Raw genomic sequence first — 20,047 nt, 5'->3', positions numbered from 1 at the left:
TGTCATAGTGGAGCCCTCAGGATTCCAGAGCCAGCTTTCTGACATCATAATGGGGCCTGCCTCAGAGATAAAAGCCTGGGCCCAGGCAGTGTTGGTCAGTGCTGCTCAGCAGGCAGCACCGGACTGGACTGGATTAAAGCTGATACAAGGTGTGAAGGAACAAGGGGTGGCTGTGGGCATGCACTTGCTGCCGCTGCCAGTGTTTATCTGCATGGCAGGAGGGCATTTGGGCGTTGCCAGGAAGGCGTTTTTATGTAGATTCCTCCTCTTTCAGCACTGCATTGTGGTGCAAGCAAAAGAAGCAAATCCTGTGTAGCTTCCTCTCCGGCCTTTATTCACCTCCCGCTTAGTAGCTGTAAATGTGTGTGAGCCTGCAGGGCCCCATGGAATTGCCTAGGAGTAGGCTGAATCAATCGCTGCAAGGGGTGAACAGCAGTATGGGACAGGCTCGGGCAAGGCAAGGGCCGCTCGGGTTATCGCTTCTCGGCCTTTTGGCTAAGATCAAGTGTAGTATCTGTTCTTATCAGTTTAATATCTGATACGTCCCCTATCTGGGGACCATATATTAAATGGATTTTTAGAACAGGGAGATGGAAATAGAGCTTGCTCTGTCCACTCCACGCATTGACCTGGTATTGCAGTATTTCCAGGACCGGTGCACCCTTCCCTTATGTGTTGACTAAAATCAGATTCCAAAAGTGCTATTTGTGTTTGCTATTGTTTTTGTCTTTCTGATGGGATCTCCCCTTTTAATCCCATTATTTCAACACCTGTTGGACAATGCATTTGTACAGTCATGTGTGATAATGAGCTCATTTATTAAATGCAATTAATTAATACATTGCCACCTCTTGTTGTGTGTGTGTCTTCTGTGTTTCTGTGTTTCCGGCATTTCACATTGGAACAGCTCATTCACCTTCCTTGTCTTCTCTCCGCCCTCCCTCCTAGGTAGGTTAAAGAGCTGCACCTGAGCCAGCCACTGATTGATGCAGCACCACAGTCAAATAGCGGAGTGGAGTAGGGGAACAGCAAACAGCCATTAAAGCCGCCCGCCCGCCCGCCCGCCCGCCTGCCCGCCTGCCTGCCTGCCTGCCCGCCACAATGGACCTACCTGTGTACACTACATGGATGTGATGGAATGTACTGTCGTCCCTACATTTCAAGAAGAAGTAAGAATTGCAGTTGCAACAAAGCCTTGCTTGCCTACAAAGAGAGCAGCAATTTGGATTTGTTACTATGTTACCTAGAAGAATAACAAACTGTGCAAGGATGGAGGTTGTAGGAGCAAAGAGAAGTTGTCTGTAAAGTTGGTGGATGCTTATTTTCCATTTTGCAGTCCCTTGTCTCCCTCTTGTGGCCTCCTGGAGGCAAATAAATGTGCAAAAAAAAGACAGCCTGGCGGCCGGCTGTTGCAGTGTTGCCCTCTCAGGCAACACTGAGTGACTGACTGAGCCGCACCGTCTTATATAAAGTTCAGACGGAACTTTGCACGTGTCATAGTGGAGCCCTCAGGATTCCAGAGCCAGCTTTCTGACATCATAATGGGGCCTGCCTCAGAGATAAAAGCCTGGGCCCAGGCAGTGTTGGTCAGTGCTGCTCAGCAGGCAGCACCGGACTGGACTGGATTAAAGCTGATACAAGGTGTGAAGGAACAAGGGGTGGCTGTGGGCATGCACTTGCTGCCGCTGCCAGTGTTTATCTGCATGGCAGGAGGGCATTTGGGCGTTGCCAGGAAGGCGTTTTTATGTAGATTCCTCCTCTTTCAGCACTGCATTGTGGTGCAAGCAAAAGAAGCAAATCCTGTGTAGCTTCCTCTCCGGCCTTTATTCACCTCCCGCTTAGTAGCTGTAAATGTGTGTGAGCCTGCAGGGCCCCATGGAATTGCCTAGGAGTAGGCTGAATCAATCGCTGCAAGGGGTGAACAGCAGTATGGGACAGGCTCGGGCAAGGCAAGGGCCGCTCGGGTTATCGCTTCTCGGCCTTTTGGCTAAGATCAAGTGTAGTATCTGTTCTTATCAGTTTAATATCTGATACGTCCCCTATCTGGGGACCATATATTAAATGGATTTTTAGAACAGGGAGATGGAAATAGAGCTTGCTCTGTCCACTCCACGCATTGACCTGGTATTGCAGTATTTCCAGGACCGGTGCACCCTTCCCTTATGTGTTGACTAAAATCAGATTCCAAAAGTGCTATTTGTGTTTGCTATTGTTTTTGTCTTTCTGATGGGATCTCCCCTTTTAATCCCATTATTTCAACACCTGTTGGACAATGCATTTGTACAGTCATGTGTGATAATGAGCTCATTTATTAAATGCAATTAATTAATACATTGCCACCTCTTGTTGTGTGTGTGTCTTCTGTGTTTCTGTGTTTCCGGCATTTCACATTGGAACAGCTCATTCACCTTCCTTGTCTTCTCTCCGCCCTCCCTCCTAGGTAGGTTAAAGAGCTGCACCTGAGCCAGCCACTGATTGATGCAGCACCACAGTCAAATAGCGGAGTGGAGTAGGGGAACAGCAAACAGCCATTAAAGCCGCCCGCCCGCCCGCCCGCCCGCCTGCCTGCCTGCCTGCCTGCCTGCCCGCCACAATGGACCTACCTGTGTACACTACATGGATGTGATGGAATGTACTGTCGTCCCTACATTTCAAGAAGAAGTAAGAATTGCAGTTGCAACAAAGCCTTGCTTGCCTACAAAGAGAGCAGCAATTTGGATTTGTTACTATGTTACCTAGAAGAATAACAAACTGTGCAAGGATGGAGGTTGTAGGAGCAAAGAGAAGTTGTCTGTAAAGTTGGTGGATGCTTATTTTCCATTTTGCAGTCCCTTGTCTCCCTCTTGTGGCCTCCTGGAGGCAAATAAATGTGCAAAAAAAAGACAGCCTGGCGGCCGGCTGTTGCAGTGTTGCCCTCTCAGGCAACACTGAGTGACTGACTGAGCCGCACCGTCTTATATAAAGTTCAGACGGAACTTTGCACGTGTCATAGTGGAGCCCTCAGGATTCCAGAGCCAGCTTTCTGACATCATAATGGGGCCTGCCTCAGAGATAAAAGCCTGGGCCCAGGCAGTGTTGGTCAGTGCTGCTCAGCAGGCAGCACCGGACTGGACTGGATTAAAGCTGATACAAGGTGTGAAGGAACAAGGGGTGGCTGTGGGCATGCACTTGCTGCCGCTGCCAGTGTTTATCTGCATGGCAGGAGGGCATTTGGGCGTTGCCAGGAAGGCGTTTTTATGTAGATTCCTCCTCTTTCAGCACTGCATTGTGGTGCAAGCAAAAGAAGCAAATCCTGTGTAGCTTCCTCTCCGGCCTTTATTCACCTCCCGCTTAGTAGCTGTAAATGTGTGTGAGCCTGCAGGGCCCCATGGAATTGCCTAGGAGTAGGCTGAATCAATCGCTGCAAGGGGTGAACAGCAGTATGGGACAGGCTCGGGCAAGGCAAGGGCCGCTCGGGTTATCGCTTCTCGGCCTTTTGGCTAAGATCAAGTGTAGTATCTGTTCTTATCAGTTTAATATCTGATACGTCCCCTATCTGGGGACCATATATTAAATGGATTTTTAGAACAGGGAGATGGAAATAGAGCTTGCTCTGTCCACTCCACGCATTGACCTGGTATTGCAGTATTTCCAGGACCGGTGCACCCTTCCCTTATGTGTTGACTAAAATCAGATTCCAAAAGTGCTATTTGTGTTTGCTATTGTTTTTGTCTTTCTGATGGGATCTCCCCTTTTAATCCCATTATTTCAACACCTGTTGGACAATGCATTTGTACAGTCATGTGTGATAATGAGCTCATTTATTAAATGCAATTAATTAATACATTGCCACCTCTTGTTGTGTGTGTGTCTTCTGTGTTTCTGTGTTTCCGGCATTTCACATTGGAACAGCTCATTCACCTTCCTTGTCTTCTCTCCGCCCTCCCTCCTAGGTAGGTTAAAGAGCTGCACCTGAGCCAGCCACTGATTGATGCAGCACCACAGTCAAATAGCGGAGTGGAGTAGGGGAACAGCAAACAGCCATTAAAGCCGCCCGCCCGCCCGCCCGCCCGCCTGCCTGCCTGCCTGCCTGCCTGCCCGCCACAATGGACCTACCTGTGTACACTACATGGATGTGATGGAATGTACTGTCGTCCCTACATTTCAAGAAGAAGTAAGAATTGCAGTTGCAACAAAGCCTTGCTTGCCTACAAAGAGAGCAGCAATTTGGATTTGTTACTATGTTACCTAGAAGAATAACAAACTGTGCAAGGATGGAGGTTGTAGGAGCAAAGAGAAGTTGTCTGTAAAGTTGGTGGATGCTTATTTTCCATTTTGCAGTCCCTTGTCTCCCTCTTGTGGCCTCCTGGAGGCAAATAAATGTGCAAAAAAAAGACAGCCTGGCGGCCGGCTGTTGCAGTGTTGCCCTCTCAGGCAACACTGAGTGACTGACTGAGCCGCACCGTCTTATATAAAGTTCAGACGGAACTTTGCACGTGTCATAGTGGAGCCCTCAGGATTCCAGAGCCAGCTTTCTGACATCATAATGGGGCCTGCCTCAGAGATAAAAGCCTGGGCCCAGGCAGTGTTGGTCAGTGCTGCTCAGCAGGCAGCACCGGACTGGACTGGATTAAAGCTGATACAAGGTGTGAAGGAACAAGGGGTGGCTGTGGGCATGCACTTGCTGCCGCTGCCAGTGTTTATCTGCATGGCAGGAGGGCATTTGGGCGTTGCCAGGAAGGCGTTTTTATGTAGATTCCTCCTCTTTCAGCACTGCATTGTGGTGCAAGCAAAAGAAGCAAATCCTGTGTAGCTTCCTCTCCGGCCTTTATTCACCTCCCGCTTAGTAGCTGTAAATGTGTGTGAGCCTGCAGGGCCCCATGGAATTGCCTAGGAGTAGGCTGAATCAATCGCTGCAAGGGGTGAACAGCAGTATGGGACAGGCTCGGGCAAGGCAAGGGCCGCTCGGGTTATCGCTTCTCGGCCTTTTGGCTAAGATCAAGTGTAGTATCTGTTCTTATCAGTCCTTGTAAGGATAGATAGCTCGGAGAACCACTGGGGGCTATAAACACTAGCTTAGCGATCCAAGAGCGTTCCAGACGAAGCCGGCGACGAACTGCGGAGAAGAACCAGCGAAGACGACGATCCAGAAGGGAGAAGCCGCCATCGGGGAAGAAGCTCCGGGAGATCGCTGCCGGGAAGAAGAAGGAGAACTTCGGAGAAGAGCCGCTGCTGAAGGGGATCTTCGAAGAAGCTCGGCCGCAGAAGAAGAAGCTCGACGAGGAACCGCTGCGGAAGAAATTTCGTGGAAGAACCTCGGCCAGCAAGGAGAAGATTTGCATAGCTCCGCCCCCTTCGGGAAAGAGCTATCGAAGATCCTCCCCAAGCGACAGGAACAGCTGGAAGAAGCCATGGCCTCAACCAGCAACCCTGCCACCCAGAAGAAGAAGGCTGATGGACCAGGTGAGCCGACCCAGGCCAGGACATCTCCTCCTGAAGCCTCCTCAAGCCAACAGGCCACCAGGAAGCCGAACCAGGCTGCTCCAACCCTGGAGCCCTGGATGAAGCAGACGGTGGCCCTGAAGCTGAAGGAGGTGGACGGGAGAGTGCCGGACATGACGGAAGAAGTGTTCTGCCAGAAGATGCTCCTGGACCAGGGCTTCGCTAAGCCGGAGACCATCAGCATCCAGGCCTTCATGACCGGGATGTTCTTCGTGACCTTTGCTTCGATCAACATCTGCAGAAGGTACTGGGAGATGGTGAAAGCGGCGAGGCCTGAATCCCCTTTCTCTCGCTTTGTGGGCAACTGCCCTGTCCAAAGAGAGGAAAGGCGGGTGACGGTCTCAATGCGGAACCCACACACCCCCGGCAAAGACATCACCACGCTCCTGAAGCGGTTCTGCACAGTGGTGAGGGAACCCACCCACATCCTGAACGGACTCGGCTTCTGGACTGGCAAGTGGTCGGTAATCGTCCGACTGAACAAGGATTCGAGCGCGGAAGACGGCCTCCAGCACCTGCCCCAGTCATTCTCGCTGGGCAACTCCTACGGCCTCATCTACTACCCGGACATGCCGCAGATCTGCAGGAGATGCAGCAAGAAGGGTCATTCGGTGAAGGACTGCAAGGAGGACGCCTGCAAGAACTGCCGGGTAACAGGACACGAGACCAAAGACTGCCCGAAACGGACAATGTGCAACCTCTGCGGACAAGCAGCCCACTCTTACAAGGACTGCCCGAAGAGGGATCGATCCTGGGCAACTGTAGCGGCGAAAGCTCCGGCCAGAGGGAACCCCGCCCCAACCAGAGCTCCAGCGGCGCAGAAGACCGGGAATAAGAAGGATGGTAAGAAGACGACAGTCCCTCCCCCCCGCCTCCCGGCCCTCCCTCGCCCTACCCTTCCCACCCTCCCTCGCCCGGCCCTCCCCACCCCCCCGTCCCCAACCCCTGTCACCCCCACTGAGGCTCTCACCTTCTCCTACCCACCCATCTCAGTGGTCCTGTCACCTGCACCTCTCCCAACCCAGCCTCCCTTCTCCCCAGCTCCAGCAGCACTAACATCTTCCCCTCCAGCTGCTGGAGTCCTCTCCCTGGAGGATTTTCCCCCTCTTGTCTCCTCAGGTGCCATCCAGAGGAAGAGAAAGGTGAGGGACAGCCCAGCGGCTGAGTCCTCAAAGCGACAAGTCGTGGAAATCTGCGAAGACTCCCTTGCGCAGCAGGAGGAAATGGAGCAGATGGTGGAGGAACTCGTGTCTGAACCTGAGGTCATCGACTTCACAACAGACATCCAGGTGGCTACAATCCTGGAACAATTTCTGTCAGAGGGCCTGCTGGATCTTTCGGACCCGCCAGGCGAGGAGGATCCGCCCGACCGGACTGGTAACTAAGGTGTATCGTTTGCACTAACCTTCTTTATTCTCCCCCATGGCTGCTAAACTTAACATCTTTAGCCTCAATGTGAGGAGTGTTAGAGATAGGACTAGATGTCAGATGGTGCTAACTTTTCTTTCCAAGCAGTCGAGTGATGTATTTATGCTGCAGGAATGTACTCTCCCCTCTTCCAGGTCATACCATCATCTGGCCAGGCAGTGGACCCATGGCCCGTCCTACTGGTCTGGTGGGGGCGACTGTAAGTCTGCAGGGGTTGCCATCCTGATTAGGGGAGGCGTATTTACTGTTGACTCTGTCCAGGAGCTCGCCTGCGGCCGCTTGTTGGTCGTAGACGGTTCCTGGGCAGGAGAGCCGATTAGGCTCATCAACGTGTACGCCCCCCCTATGAAGGCTGAGCGCCTGGAACTATTCCAGACCCTGCGGACCCAGCTCGCCACCACTAGGGCAGTGGTGATGGCCGGGGACTTCAACTGCCCCATCGAAGAGGATGGACGAAGTTCCGGCACTTCAATCAAGCTGGATGTCAGTTCCAAACTGCTTATCGAGATGGTAACCGAAGCATCCTTGCAGGACGTTGTGGGCTCCATGGGGATCGGCTCTGTGAACTATTCATGGAGCCGACCCGATGGCTCACTTCGTTCTCGGATTGACTTTGTGTTCACCTCCCGGGCAGTCAAGCAGCATGGGCACTCCATGGTCCCCTGCTTCTTCTCTGACCACAGGGCCATTCTCTTCCAGGGTGCCATCGGCCACGGTTTTCCTCCCGGCCCTGGCTCCTGGAAGCTGAATTGTGCCCTGCTGGAAAGAGAGGAGGTACTGGCGGAACTTAGAGACGCCTATATTGTTTGGAGGAATGATAAAGTTTTCTTTGACAAAACCTGTGACTGGTGGGAATATGTTAAAGTTGAATTTCGTTGTTTCTTTCAGGCAAAAAGTCGCCAACAGGCGTGTGAGAGGAAGAGAGACTTCAGAGAGATGCAGCGTCAGCTGCGATCCCTGCAAGACCTCCTTCAATGTGGCTGGGACGTCAGGAAGGAGCTGGAGGAAGCCAAAAAGGGCCTGAAAGGGCACTTTGAGGAGGAATCCAAGCGAATTGTCTTTCGTTCCAAGGTGGAGAACCTGGAGAAGGGTGAGAAATGTAACTCGTTCTTTTTCAGGAAACTCCATGCCGGCCACACGCCCCTGAAGGAACTCCGAGATGAGACCGGAAACATGCATTCTGGGAAGAAGGAGGTGATGGGAGTCGTCACAGACTACTACCGAAGCCTCTACTCCCGGAAAACCACTGACCCCGAAGCCGCCGATAAATTCCTGTCAGGTATCACTAATCATCTTGATCCTGCAGGTACGGAGGCTATGGACGTACCCCTGACGGTGGAGGAACTGCTCTCTGCCGCTAAATCCTTCAGACCCGGCAGGACCCCGGGCAGTGATGGTCTCCCAGCAGAGCTCTATGTAGCGCTGGGGGACTTGATCTGTCCGGACCTGCTGGAGCTCTATGAGGAGATGGTGGTGGAGGGTAGAATGCCACCGTCCTTGAGAGAAGGCATGATCACGATCTTGTATAAGCGGAAGGGGGAGAGATGTGACCTGGAAAACTGGCGTCCCATCTCTCTCCTGAACGTGGACTACAAGATCCTCGCCAAAGTATTGACCAACAGACTGAAGGTTGTCATCGGACGGATCATCGGATCGGACCAAACCTGCGGCATTCCTGGCCGTAGGGTGGCCGACAGTCTTGCCCTGGTGAGGGACACGGTGCATTACATGCAAAGCCGCCGTACACACGCGGCCCTGGTCAGTCTGGATCAGGAGAAGGCTTTTGACCGGGTCTCTCACGAATTCATGGGTAAGGCTCTGCGTAGGCTGCGGCTTGGCAGGTTGTTCTGTTTGTATGTTAACCTGATGTATTGCGACATTTACAGCTCGGTGCTGGTGAACGGCTGGAAGACTGACCCCTTTCCTGTATCGTCTGGGGTTAGACAAGGCTGTCCTCTTTCACCTCTCCTTTTTGTTTGTGTTATAGAGCTCTTCGCAGAGGCTATCCGGCAGAATGGAGAGATCAGAGGGATCACCGCACCAGGTCCAGGACACTTCGAGGTCAAATGCTCGCTGTACATGGACGACGTGACCGTCTTCTGCACTGACCAGAGTTCGGTGACTGCACTCGTCCAGACCTGCGAGGAGTTCGGACGCGCTTCAGGGGCAAAAGTCAACTGCGGGAAGTCGGAAGCCATGCTCTTCGGAAAGTGGTACCTGCCTTCTCCTGCCTCCTTCCCTTTTACTATCAAGCCGGACTTCATCAAAATTCTGGGAGTCTGGTTCGGTAAGGAAGGTGCAGCCCTAAAGTCGTGGGAAGAACGCTTGGCCAAAGTCAACCAAAGGATCGGACTGTGGAGCCTCAGACAACTCACTATTGAGGGCAAAGCAATGGTCCTGCGTAACGAAGTCTTGCCTGTGCTACAATACACTGCACAGGCATGGCCCCCTCTTGCAACGGTCTCGAGGGCCATTACCAGGACTGTGTTTCGCTTCATCTGGGGCTCGAAAATGGACAGAGTAAAGCGGACTGTTATGTACAAGGAGCCCCGCAAAGGTGGGAAGGGTATACCCGACATTCCCACTCTGCTGCGGATCGCTTTTGCATGTGACTGTGTTCGTAGGACTCTGAGGACAGCAAACGGCTCTGCGGGCAAGGCCATGTCCCGCTACTTCCTCCTTCCCCTCTGGCGAGGTTTTGGCTGGGACAAGTGGGACAGCTCCTTCCCTTACAACTGGCACGCTCCCTGGTTCTACGGAGATGTTGTCCGGTTTGTGAGGGAGCATCAACTGGAGGGTCTTAAGCCCGACTTGTGGAAACCTAAGACGATCCACAAGCACATCAGAGCAAAGGACTCACTGGAGTTTGTTCCAGGGCTTCATGCCGACACGTTGGAGACTGTTTGGACTAACGTGTCATCTGGCAGGTTGACCAACGGGCACAAGGACATTTCATGGATGGCCATCCAGGGAGGACTGCCTCTTAGGTCATTCATGCATGCCCGCAACCTGTGCAAGACCCGGTACTGCCCCAGGTGCCCCTTCACGGAGGAAACATCTTTGCACATTTTCTGGCAGTGCCCCTTTGCACAGGGTCTGTTGAAAGCCTTGGAACATGAACTCAAGGACTCAGTACCCAGGAACAGACTGTCGTACCGCTCGGTACTTTATGGACTATTTCCTGGGAATACCACGGATGGAGCAATCCAGGAAGCCTGGCGCCTTATGAACTGCTTTAAGGACGCTATATGGTTTGCCAGAAACCGTCTGATTTTGCGGAGAGAGAGTGTGTCCGTCCAGGACTGCCGCAGGCTGATCCACAGCCTGCTCAGAGACTATTCCACCTGGGACAGCCCGGACGTCGATGAGGAAGAGGACTGATACTCCCCTTCCCCCCACTCTCCCTTCTTGTGTGTTGTCTTTCAATAAAGCTTCGGGCCTGTGATTTCCCCCTTCCCTACCCCCTCCTACCCACTCCCCTATCCCATCACTTGTCTGTAATGCTTTGTTGTTTGGCTTTAGTGAATGCAAGAATGTTAGTGTAGCATGTGGTGTAATGTATAGCATAGGCTAGCCTGTACTGTGTATTATACTGTCATGTTATGTTTGACGACTGTTATTATTTATTATTTGCTGCTTCATGGCTTGCGCTGTGTCGCAGTAATGTTTGTATGATGACGATTGATTGTCAATAAAGCATTTTTCAATCAAAAATCTGTTCTTATCAGTTTAATATCTGATACGTCCCCTATCTGGGGACCATATATTAAATGGATTTTTAGAACAGGGAGATGGAAATAGAGCTTGCTCTGTCCACTCCACGCATTGACCTGGTATTGCAGTATTTCCAGGACCGGTGCACCCTTCCCTTATGTGTTGACTAAAATCAGATTCCAAAAGTGCTATTTGTGTTTGCTATTGTTTTTGTCTTTCTGATGGGATCTCCCCTTTTAATCCCATTATTTCAACACCTGTTGGACAATGCATTTGTACAGTCATGTGTGATAATGAGCTCATTTATTAAATGCAATTAATTAATACATTGCCACCTCTTGTTGTGTGTGTGTCTTCTGTGTTTCTGTGTTTCCGGCATTTCACATTGGAACAGCTCATTCACCTTCCTTGTCTTCTCTCCGCCCTCCCTCCTAGGTAGGTTAAAGAGCTGCACCTGAGCCAGCCACTGATTGATGCAGCACCACAGTCAAATAGCGGAGTGGAGTAGGGGAACAGCAAACAGCCATTAAAGCCGCCCGCCCGCCCGCCCGCCCGCCTGCCTGCCTGCCTGCCTGCCCGCCACAATGGACCTACCTGTGTACACTACATGGATGTGATGGAATGTACTGTCGTCCCTACATTTCAAGAAGAAGTAAGAATTGCAGTTGCAACAAAGCCTTGCTTGCCTACAAAGAGAGCAGCAATTTGGATTTGTTACTATGTTACCTAGAAGAATAACAAACTGTGCAAGGATGGAGGTTGTAGGAGCAAAGAGAAGTTGTCTGTAAAGTTGGTGGATGCTTATTTTCCATTTTGCAGTCCCTTGTCTCCCTCTTGTGGCCTCCTGGAGGCAAATAAATGTGCAAAAAAAAGACAGCCTGGCGGCCGGCTGTTGCAGTGTTGCCCTCTCAGGCAACACTGAGTGACTGACTGAGCCGCACCGTCTTATATAAAGTTCAGACGGAACTTTGCACGTGTCATAGTGGAGCCCTCAGGATTCCAGAGCCAGCTTTCTGACATCATAATGGGGCCTGCCTCAGAGATAAAAGCCTGGGCCCAGGCAGTGTTGGTCAGTGCTGCTCAGCAGGCAGCACCGGACTGGACTGGATTAAAGCTGATACAAGGTGTGAAGGAACAAGGGGTGGCTGTGGGCATGCACTTGCTGCCGCTGCCAGTGTTTATCTGCATGGCAGGAGGGCATTTGGGCGTTGCCAGGAAGGCGTTTTTATGTAGATTCCTCCTCTTTCAGCACTGCATTGTGGTGCAAGCAAAAGAAGCAAATCCTGTGTAGCTTCCTCTCCGGCCTTTATTCACCTCCCGCTTAGTAGCTGTAAATGTGTGTGAGCCTGCAGGGCCCCATGGAATTGCCTAGGAGTAGGCTGAATCAATCGCTGCAAGGGGTGAACAGCAGTATGGGACAGGCTCGGGCAAGGCAAGGGCCGCTCGGGTTATCGCTTCTCGGCCTTTTGGCTAAGATCAAGTGTAGTATCTGTTCTTATCAGTTTAATATCTGATACGTCCCCTATCTGGGGACCATATATTAAATGGATTTTTAGAACAGGGAGATGGAAATAGAGCTTGCTCTGTCCACTCCACGCATTGACCTGGTATTGCAGTATTTCCAGGACCGGTGCACCCTTCCCTTATGTGTTGACTAAAATCAGATTCCAAAAGTGCTATTTGTGTTTGCTATTGTTTTTGTCTTTCTGATGGGATCTCCCCTTTTAATCCCATTATTTCAACACCTGTTGGACAATGCATTTGTACAGTCATGTGTGATAATGAGCTCATTTATTAAATGCAATTAATTAATACATTGCCACCTCTTGTTGTGTGTGTGTCTTCTGTGTTTCTGTGTTTCCGGCATTTCACATTGGAACAGCTCATTCACCTTCCTTGTCTTCTCTCCGCCCTCCCTCCTAGGTAGGTTAAAGAGCTGCACCTGAGCCAGCCACTGATTGATGCAGCACCACAGTCAAATAGCGGAGTGGAGTAGGGGAACAGCAAACAGCCATTAAAGCCGCCCGCCCGCCCGCCCGCCCGCCTGCCTGCCTGCCTGCCTGCCTGCCCGCCACAATGGACCTACCTGTGTACACTACATGGATGTGATGGAATGTACTGTCGTCCCTACATTTCAAGAAGAAGTAAGAATTGCAGTTGCAACAAAGCCTTGCTTGCCTACAAAGAGAGCAGCAATTTGGATTTGTTACTATGTTACCTAGAAGAATAACAAACTGTGCAAGGATGGAGGTTGTAGGAGCAAAGAGAAGTTGTCTGTAAAGTTGGTGGATGCTTATTTTCCATTTTGCAGTCCCTTGTCTCCCTCTTGTGGCCTCCTGGAGGCAAATAAATGTGCAAAAAAAAGACAGCCTGGCGGCCGGCTGTTGCAGTGTTGCCCTCTCAGGCAACACTGAGTGACTGACTGAGCCGCACCGTCTTATATAAAGTTCAGACGGAACTTTGCACGTGTCATAGTGGAGCCCTCAGGATTCCAGAGCCAGCTTTCTGACATCATAATGGGGCCTGCCTCAGAGATAAAAGCCTGGGCCCAGGCAGTGTTGGTCAGTGCTGCTCAGCAGGCAGCACCGGACTGGACTGGATTAAAGCTGATACAAGGTGTGAAGGAACAAGGGGTGGCTGTGGGCATGCACTTGCTGCCGCTGCCAGTGTTTATCTGCATGGCAGGAGGGCATTTGGGCGTTGCCAGGAAGGCGTTTTTATGTAGATTCCTCCTCTTTCAGCACTGCATTGTGGTGCAAGCAAAAGAAGCAAATCCTGTGTAGCTTCCTCTCCGGCCTTTATTCACCTCCCGCTTAGTAGCTGTAAATGTGTGTGAGCCTGCAGGGCCCCATGGAATTGCCTAGGAGTAGGCTGAATCAATCGCTGCAAGGGGTGAACAGCAGTATGGGACAGGCTCGGGCAAGGCAAGGGCCGCTCGGGTTATCGCTTCTCGGCCTTTTGGCTAAGATCAAGTGTAGTATCTGTTCTTATCAGTTTAATATCTGATACGTCCCCTATCTGGGGACCATATATTAAATGGATTTTTAGAACAGGGAGATGGAAATAGAGCTTGCTCTGTCCACTCCACGCATTGACCTGGTATTGCAGTATTTCCAGGACCGGTGCACCCTTCCCTTATGTGTTGACTAAAATCAGATTCCAAAAGTGCTATTTGTGTTTGCTATTGTTTTTGTCTTTCTGATGGGATCTCCCCTTTTAATCCCATTATTTCAACACCTGTTGGACAATGCATTTGTACAGTCATGTGTGATAATGAGCTCATTTATTAAATGCAATTAATTAATACATTGCCACCTCTTGTTGTGTGTGTGTCTTCTGTGTTTCTGTGTTTCCGGCATTTCACATTGGAACAGCTCATTCACCTTCCTTGTCTTCTCTCCGCCCTCCCTCCTAGGTAGGTTAAAGAGCTGCACCTGAGCCAGCCACTGATTGATGCAGCACCACAGTCAAATAGCGGAGTGGAGTAGGGGAACAGCAAACAGCCATTAAAGCCGCCCGCCCGCCCGCCCGCCCGCCTGCCTGCCTGCCTGCCTGCCTGCCCGCCACAATGGACCTACCTGTGTACACTACATGGATGTGATGGAATGTACTGTCGTCCCTACATTTCAAGAAGAAGTAAGAATTGCAGTTGCAACAAAGCCTTGCTTGCCTACAAAGAGAGCAGCAATTTGGATTTGTTACTATGTTACCTAGAAGAATAACAAACTGTGCAAGGATGGAGGTTGTAGGAGCAAAGAGAAGTTGTCTGTAAAGTTGGTGGATGCTTATTTTCCATTTTGCAGTCCCTTGTCTCCCTCTTGTGGCCTCCTGGAGGCAAATAAATGTGCAAAAAAAAGACAGCCTGGCGGCCGGCTGTTGCAGTGTTGCCCTCTCAGGCAACACTGAGTGACTGACTGAGCCGCACCGTCTTATATAAAGTTCAGACGGAACTTTGCACGTGTCATAGTGGAGCCCTCAGGATTCCAGAGCCAGCTTTCTGACATCATAATGGGGCCTGCCTCAGAGATAAAAGCCTGGGCCCAGGCAGTGTTGGTCAGTGCTGCTCAGCAGGCAGCACCGGACTGGACTGGATTAAAGCTGATACAAGGTGTGAAGGAACAAGGGGTGGCTGTGGGCATGCACTTGCTGCCGCTGCCAGTGTTTATCTGCATGGCAGGAGGGCATTTGGGCGTTGCCAGGAAGGCGTTTTTATGTAGATTCCTCCTCTTTCAGCACTGCATTGTGGTGCAAGCAAAAGAAGCAAATCCTGTGTAGCTTCCTCTCCGGCCTTTATTCACCTCCCGCTTAGTAGCTGTAAATGTGTGTGAGCCTGCAGGGCCCCATGGAATTGCCTAGGAGTAGGCTGAATCAATCGCTGCAAGGGGTGAACAGCAGTATGGGACAGGCTCGGGCAAGGCAAGGGCCGCTCGGGTTATCGCTTCTCGGCCTTTTGGCTAAGATCAAGTGTAGTATCTGTTCTTATCAGTTTAATATCTGATACGTCCCCTATCTGGGGACCATATATTAAATGGATTTTTAGAACAGGGAGATGGAAATAGAGCTTGCTCTGTCCACTCCACGCATTGACCTGGTATTGCAGTATTTCCAGGACCGGTGCACCCTTCCCTTATGTGTTGACTAAAATCAGATTCCAAAAGTGCTATTTGTGTTTGCTATTGTTTTTGTCTTTCTGATGGGATCTCCCCTTTTAATCCCATTATTTCAACACCTGTTGGACAATGCATTTGTACAGTCATGTGTGATAATGAGCTCATTTATTAAATGCAATTAATTAATACATTGCCACCTCTTGTTGTGTGTGTGTCTTCTGTGTTTCTGTGTTTCCGGCATTTCACATTGGAACAGCTCATTCACCTTCCTTGTCTTCTCTCCGCCCTCCCTCCTAGGTAGGTTAAAGAGCTGCACCTGAGCCAGCCACTGATTGATGCAGCACCACAGTCAAATAGCGGAGTGGAGTAGGGGAACAGCAAACAGCCATTAAAGCCGCCCGCCCGCCCGCCCGCCCGCCTGCCTGCCTGCCTGCCTGCCTGCCCGCCACAATGGACCTACCTGTGTACACTACATGGATGTGATGGAATGTACTGTCGTCCCTACATTTCAAGAAGAAGTAAGAATTGCAGTTGCAACAAAGCCTTGCTTGCCTACAAAGAGAGCAGCAATTTGGATTTGTTACTATGTTACCTAGAAGAATAACAAACTGTGCAAGGATGGAGGTTGTAGGAGCAAAGAGAAGTTGTCTGTAAAGTTGGTGGATGCTTATTTTCCATTTTGCAGTCCCTTGTCTCCCTCTTGTGGCCTCCTGGAGGCAAATAAATGTGCAAAAAAAAGACAGCCTGGCGGCCGGCTGTTGCAGTGTTGCCCTCTCAGGCAACACTGAGTGACTGACTGAGCCGCACCGTCTTATATAAAGTTCAGACGGAACTTTGCACGTGTCATAGTGGAGCCCTCAGGATTCCAGAGCCAGCTTTCTGACATCATAATGGGGCCTGCCTCAGAGATAAAAGCCTGGGCCCAGGCAGTGTTGGTCAGTGCTGCTCAGCAGGCAGCACCGGACTGGACTGGATTAAAGCTGATACAAGGTGTGAAGGAACAAGGGGTGGCTGTGGGCATGCACTTGCTGCCGCTGCCAGTGTTTATCTGCATGGCAGGAGGGCATTTGGGCGTTGCCAGGAAGGCGTTTTTATGTAGATTCCTCCTCTTTCAGCACTGCATTGTGGTGCAAGCAAAAGAAGCAAATCCTGTGTAGCTTCCTCTCCGGCCTTTATTCACCTCCCGCTTAGTAGCTGTAAATGTGTGTGAGCCTGCAGGGCCCCATGGAATTGCCTAGGAGTAGGCTGAATCAATCGCTGCAAGGGGTGAACAGCAGTATGGGACAGGCTCGGGCAAGGCAAGGGCCGCTCGGGTTATCGCTTCTCGGCCTTTTGGCTAAGATCAAGTGTAGTATCTGTTCTTATCAGTTTAATATCTGATACGTCCCCTATCTGGGGACCATATATTAAATGGATTTTTAGAACAGGGAGATGGAAATAGAGCTTGCTCTGTCCACTCCACGCATTGACCTGGTATTGCAGTATTTCCAGGACCGGTGCACCCTTCCCTTATGTGTTGACTAAAATCAGATTCCAAAAGTGCTATTTGTGTTTGCTATTGTTTTTGTCTTTCTGATGGGATCTCCCCTTTTAATCCCATTATTTCAACACCTGTTGGACAATGCATTTGTACAGTCATGTGTGATAATGAGCTCATTTATTAAATGCAATTAATTAATACATTGCCACCTCTTGTTGTGTGTGTGTCTTCTGTGTTTCTGTGTTTCCGGCATTTCACATTGGAACAGCTCATTCACCTTCCTTGTCTTCTCTCCGCCCTCCCTCCTAGGTAGGTTAAAGAGCTGCACCTGAGCCAGCCACTGATTGATGCAGCACCACAGTCAAATAGCGGAGTGGAGTAGGGGAACAGCAAACAGCCATTAAAGCCGCCCGCCCGCCCGCCCGCCCGCCCGCCTGCCTGCCTGCCTGCCTGCCTGCCCGCCACAATGGACCTACCTGTGTACACTACATGGATGTGATGGAATGTACTGTCGTCCCTACATTTCAAGAAGAAGTAAGAATTGCAGTTGCAACAAAGCCTTGCTTGCCTACAAAGAGAGCAGCAATTTGGATTTGTTACTATGTTACCTAGAAGAATAACAAACTGTGCAAGGATGGAGGTTGTAGGAGCAAAGAGAAGTTGTCTGTAAAGTTGGTGGATGCTTATTTTCCATTTTGCAGTCCCTTGTCTCCCTCTTGTGGCCTCCTGGAGGCAAATAAATGTGCAAAAAAAAGACAGCCTGGCGGCCGGCTGTTGCAGTGTTGCCCTCTCAGGCAACACTGAGTGACTGACTGAGCCGCACCGTCTTATATAAAGTTCAGACGGAACTTTGCACGTGTCATAGTGGAGCCCTCAGGATTCCAGAGCCAGCTTTCTGACATCATAATGGGGCCTGCCTCAGAGATAAAAGCCTGGGCCCAGGCAGTGTTGGTCAGTGCTGCTCAGCAGGCAGCACCGGACTGGACTGGATTAAAGCTGATACAAGGTGTGAAGGAACAAGGGGTGGCTGTGGGCATGCACTTGCTGCCGCTGCCAGTGTTTATCTGCATGGCAGGAGGGCATTTGGGCGTTGCCAGGAAGGCGTTTTTATGTAGATTCCTCCTCTTTCAGCACTGCATTGTGGTGCAAGCAAAAGAAGCAAATCCTGTGTAGCTTCCTCTCCGGCCTTTATTCACCTCCCGCTTAGTAGCTGTAAATGTGTGTGAGCCTGCAGGGCCCCATGGAATTGCCTAGGAGTAGGCTGAATCAATCGCTGCAAGGGGTGAACAGCAGTATGGGACAGGCTCGGGCAAGGCAAGGGCCGCTCGGGTTATCGCTTCTCGGCCTTTTGGCTAAGATCAAGTGTAGTATCTGTTCTTATCAGTTTAATATCTGATACGTCCCCTATCTGGGGACCATATATTAAATGGATTTTTAGAACAGGGAGATGGAAATAGAGCTTGCTCTGTCCACTCCACGCATTGACCTGGTATTGCAGTATTTCCAGGACCGGTGCACCCTTCCCTTATGTGTTGACTAAAATCAGATTCCAAAAGTGCTATTTGTGTTTGCTATTGTTTTTGTCTTTCTGATGGGATCTCCCCTTTTAATCCCATTATTTCAACACCTGTTGGACAATGCATTTGTACAGTCATGTGTGATAATGAGCTCATTTATTAAATGCAATTAATTAATACATTGCCACCTCTTGTTGTGTGTGTGTCTTCTGTGTTTCTGTGTTTCCGGCATTTCACATTGGAACAGCTCATTCACCTTCCTTGTCTTCTCTCCGCCCTCCCTCCTAGGTAGGTTAAAGAGCTGCACCTGAGCCAGCCACTGATTGATGCAGCACCACAGTCAAATAGCGGAGTGGAGTAGGGGAACAGCAAACAGCCATTAAAGCCGCCCGCCCGCCCGCCCGCCCGCCTGCCTGCCTGCCTGCCTGCCTGCCCGCCACAATGGACCTACCTGTGTACACTACATGGATGTGATGGAATGTACTGTCGTCCCTACATTTCAAGAAGAAGTAAGAATTGCAGTTGCAACAAAGCCTTGCTTGCCTACAAAGAGAGCAGCAATTTGGATTTGTTACTATGTTACCTAGAAGAATAACAAACTGTGCAAGGATGGAGGTTGTAGGAGCAAAGAGAAGTTGTCTGTAAAGTTGGTGGATGCTTATTTTCCATTTTGCAGTCCCTTGTCTCCCTCTTGTGGCCTCCTGGAGGCAAATAAATGTGCAAAAAAAAGACAGCCTGGCGGCCGGCTGTTGCAGTGTTGCCCTCTCAGGCAACACTGAGTGACTGACTGAGCCGCACCGTCTTATATAAAGTTCAGACGGAACTTTGCACGTGTCATAGTGGAGCCCTCAGGATTCCAGAGCCAGCTTTCTGACATCATAATGGGGCCTGCCTCAGAGATAAAAGCCTGGGCCCAGGCAGTGTTGGTCAGTGCTGCTCAGCAGGCAGCACCGGACTGGACTGGATTAAAGCTGATACAAGGTGTGAAGGAACAAGGGGTGGCTGTGGGCATGCACTTGCTGCCGCTGCCAGTGTTTATCTGCATGGCAGGAGGGCATTTGGGCGTTGCCAGGAAGGCGTTTTTATGTAGATTCCTCCTCTTTCAGCACTGCATTGTGGTGCAAGCAAAAGAAGCAAATCCTGTGTAGCTTCCTCTCCGGCCTTTATTCACCTCCCGCTTAGTAGCTGTAAATGTGTGTGAGCCTGCAGGGCCCCATGGAATTGCCTAGGAGTAGGCTGAATCAATCGCTGCAAGGGGTGAACAGCAGTATGGGACAGGCTCGGGCAAGGCAAGGGCCGCTCGGGTTATCGCTTCTCGGCCTTTTGGCTAAGATCAAGTGTAGTATCTGTTCTTATCAGTTTAATATCTGATACGTCCCCTATCTGGGGACCATATATTAAATGGATTTTTAGAACAGGGAGATGGAAATAGAGCTTGCTCTGTCCACTCCACGCATTGACCTGGTATTGCAGTATTTCCAGGACCGGTGCACCCTTCCCTTATGTGTTGACTAAAATCAGATTCCAAAAGTGCTATTTGTGTTTGCTATTGTTTTTGTCTTTCTGATGGGATCTCCCCTTTTAATCCCATTATTTCAACACCTGTTGGACAATGCATTTGTACAGTCATGTGTGATAATGAGCTCATTTATTAAATGCAATTAATTAATACATTGCCACCTCTTGTTGTGTGTGTGTCTTCTGTGTTTCTGTGTTTCCGGCATTTCACATTGGAACAGCTCATTCACCTTCCTTGTCTTCTCTCCGCCCTCCCTCCTAGGTAGGTTAAAGAGCTGCACCTGAGCCAGCCACTGATT

At 50.5% G+C, this 20,047-nt stretch overlaps 9 non-coding genes and 2 pseudogenes across 9 annotated transcripts; all 11 read left to right on the top strand.

Moving 5' to 3' along the window:
- Positions 1–475: 475 nt before the first annotated feature.
- On the top strand, positions 476–666 carry LOC142697751 (U2 spliceosomal RNA). The gene has a single exon (XR_012865511.1). It is a non-coding gene; the product is annotated as a U2 spliceosomal RNA (small nuclear RNA).
- Positions 667–1,967: 1,301 nt separating this feature from the next.
- Positions 1,968–2,158, top strand: LOC142697739 (U2 spliceosomal RNA). Its single transcript, XR_012865500.1, has one exon. It is a non-coding gene; the product is annotated as a U2 spliceosomal RNA (small nuclear RNA).
- Positions 2,159–3,459: 1,301 nt separating this feature from the next.
- On the top strand, positions 3,460–3,650 carry LOC142697726 (U2 spliceosomal RNA). The gene has a single exon (XR_012865489.1). It is a non-coding gene; the product is annotated as a U2 spliceosomal RNA (small nuclear RNA).
- Positions 3,651–4,951: 1,301 nt separating this feature from the next.
- On the top strand, positions 4,952–5,053 carry LOC142697834 (U2 spliceosomal RNA; annotated as a pseudogene).
- Positions 5,054–10,602: 5,549 nt separating this feature from the next.
- LOC142697798 (U2 spliceosomal RNA) lies at positions 10,603–10,776 on the top strand (annotated as a pseudogene).
- A 1,297-nt stretch (positions 10,777–12,073) lies between these two features.
- On the top strand, positions 12,074–12,264 carry LOC142697714 (U2 spliceosomal RNA). The gene has a single exon (XR_012865478.1). It is a non-coding gene; the product is annotated as a U2 spliceosomal RNA (small nuclear RNA).
- A 1,301-nt stretch (positions 12,265–13,565) lies between these two features.
- On the top strand, positions 13,566–13,756 carry LOC142697886 (U2 spliceosomal RNA). The gene has a single exon (XR_012865602.1). It is a non-coding gene; the product is annotated as a U2 spliceosomal RNA (small nuclear RNA).
- Positions 13,757–15,057: 1,301 nt separating this feature from the next.
- On the top strand, positions 15,058–15,248 carry LOC142697874 (U2 spliceosomal RNA). Its single transcript, XR_012865591.1, has one exon. It is a non-coding gene; the product is annotated as a U2 spliceosomal RNA (small nuclear RNA).
- Positions 15,249–16,549: 1,301 nt separating this feature from the next.
- Positions 16,550–16,740, top strand: LOC142697862 (U2 spliceosomal RNA). Its single transcript, XR_012865580.1, has one exon. It is a non-coding gene; the product is annotated as a U2 spliceosomal RNA (small nuclear RNA).
- A 1,305-nt stretch (positions 16,741–18,045) lies between these two features.
- On the top strand, positions 18,046–18,236 carry LOC142697831 (U2 spliceosomal RNA). The gene has a single exon (XR_012865569.1). It is a non-coding gene; the product is annotated as a U2 spliceosomal RNA (small nuclear RNA).
- Positions 18,237–19,537: 1,301 nt separating this feature from the next.
- Positions 19,538–19,728, top strand: LOC142697708 (U2 spliceosomal RNA). Its single transcript, XR_012865472.1, has one exon. It is a non-coding gene; the product is annotated as a U2 spliceosomal RNA (small nuclear RNA).
- Positions 19,729–20,047: the final 319 nt, after the last annotated feature.

The sequence above is a fragment of the Rhinoderma darwinii genome (assembly GCF_050947455.1).
Source record: "Rhinoderma darwinii isolate aRhiDar2 chromosome 5 unlocalized genomic scaffold, aRhiDar2.hap1 SUPER_5_unloc_9, whole genome shotgun sequence".
Classification (NCBI taxonomy): Eukaryota; Metazoa; Chordata; class Amphibia; order Anura; family Rhinodermatidae; genus Rhinoderma; species Rhinoderma darwinii.
The sequence above is the reverse complement of the archived record's forward strand: the minus strand, read 5'-3'. Positions and strand labels throughout refer to the sequence as shown.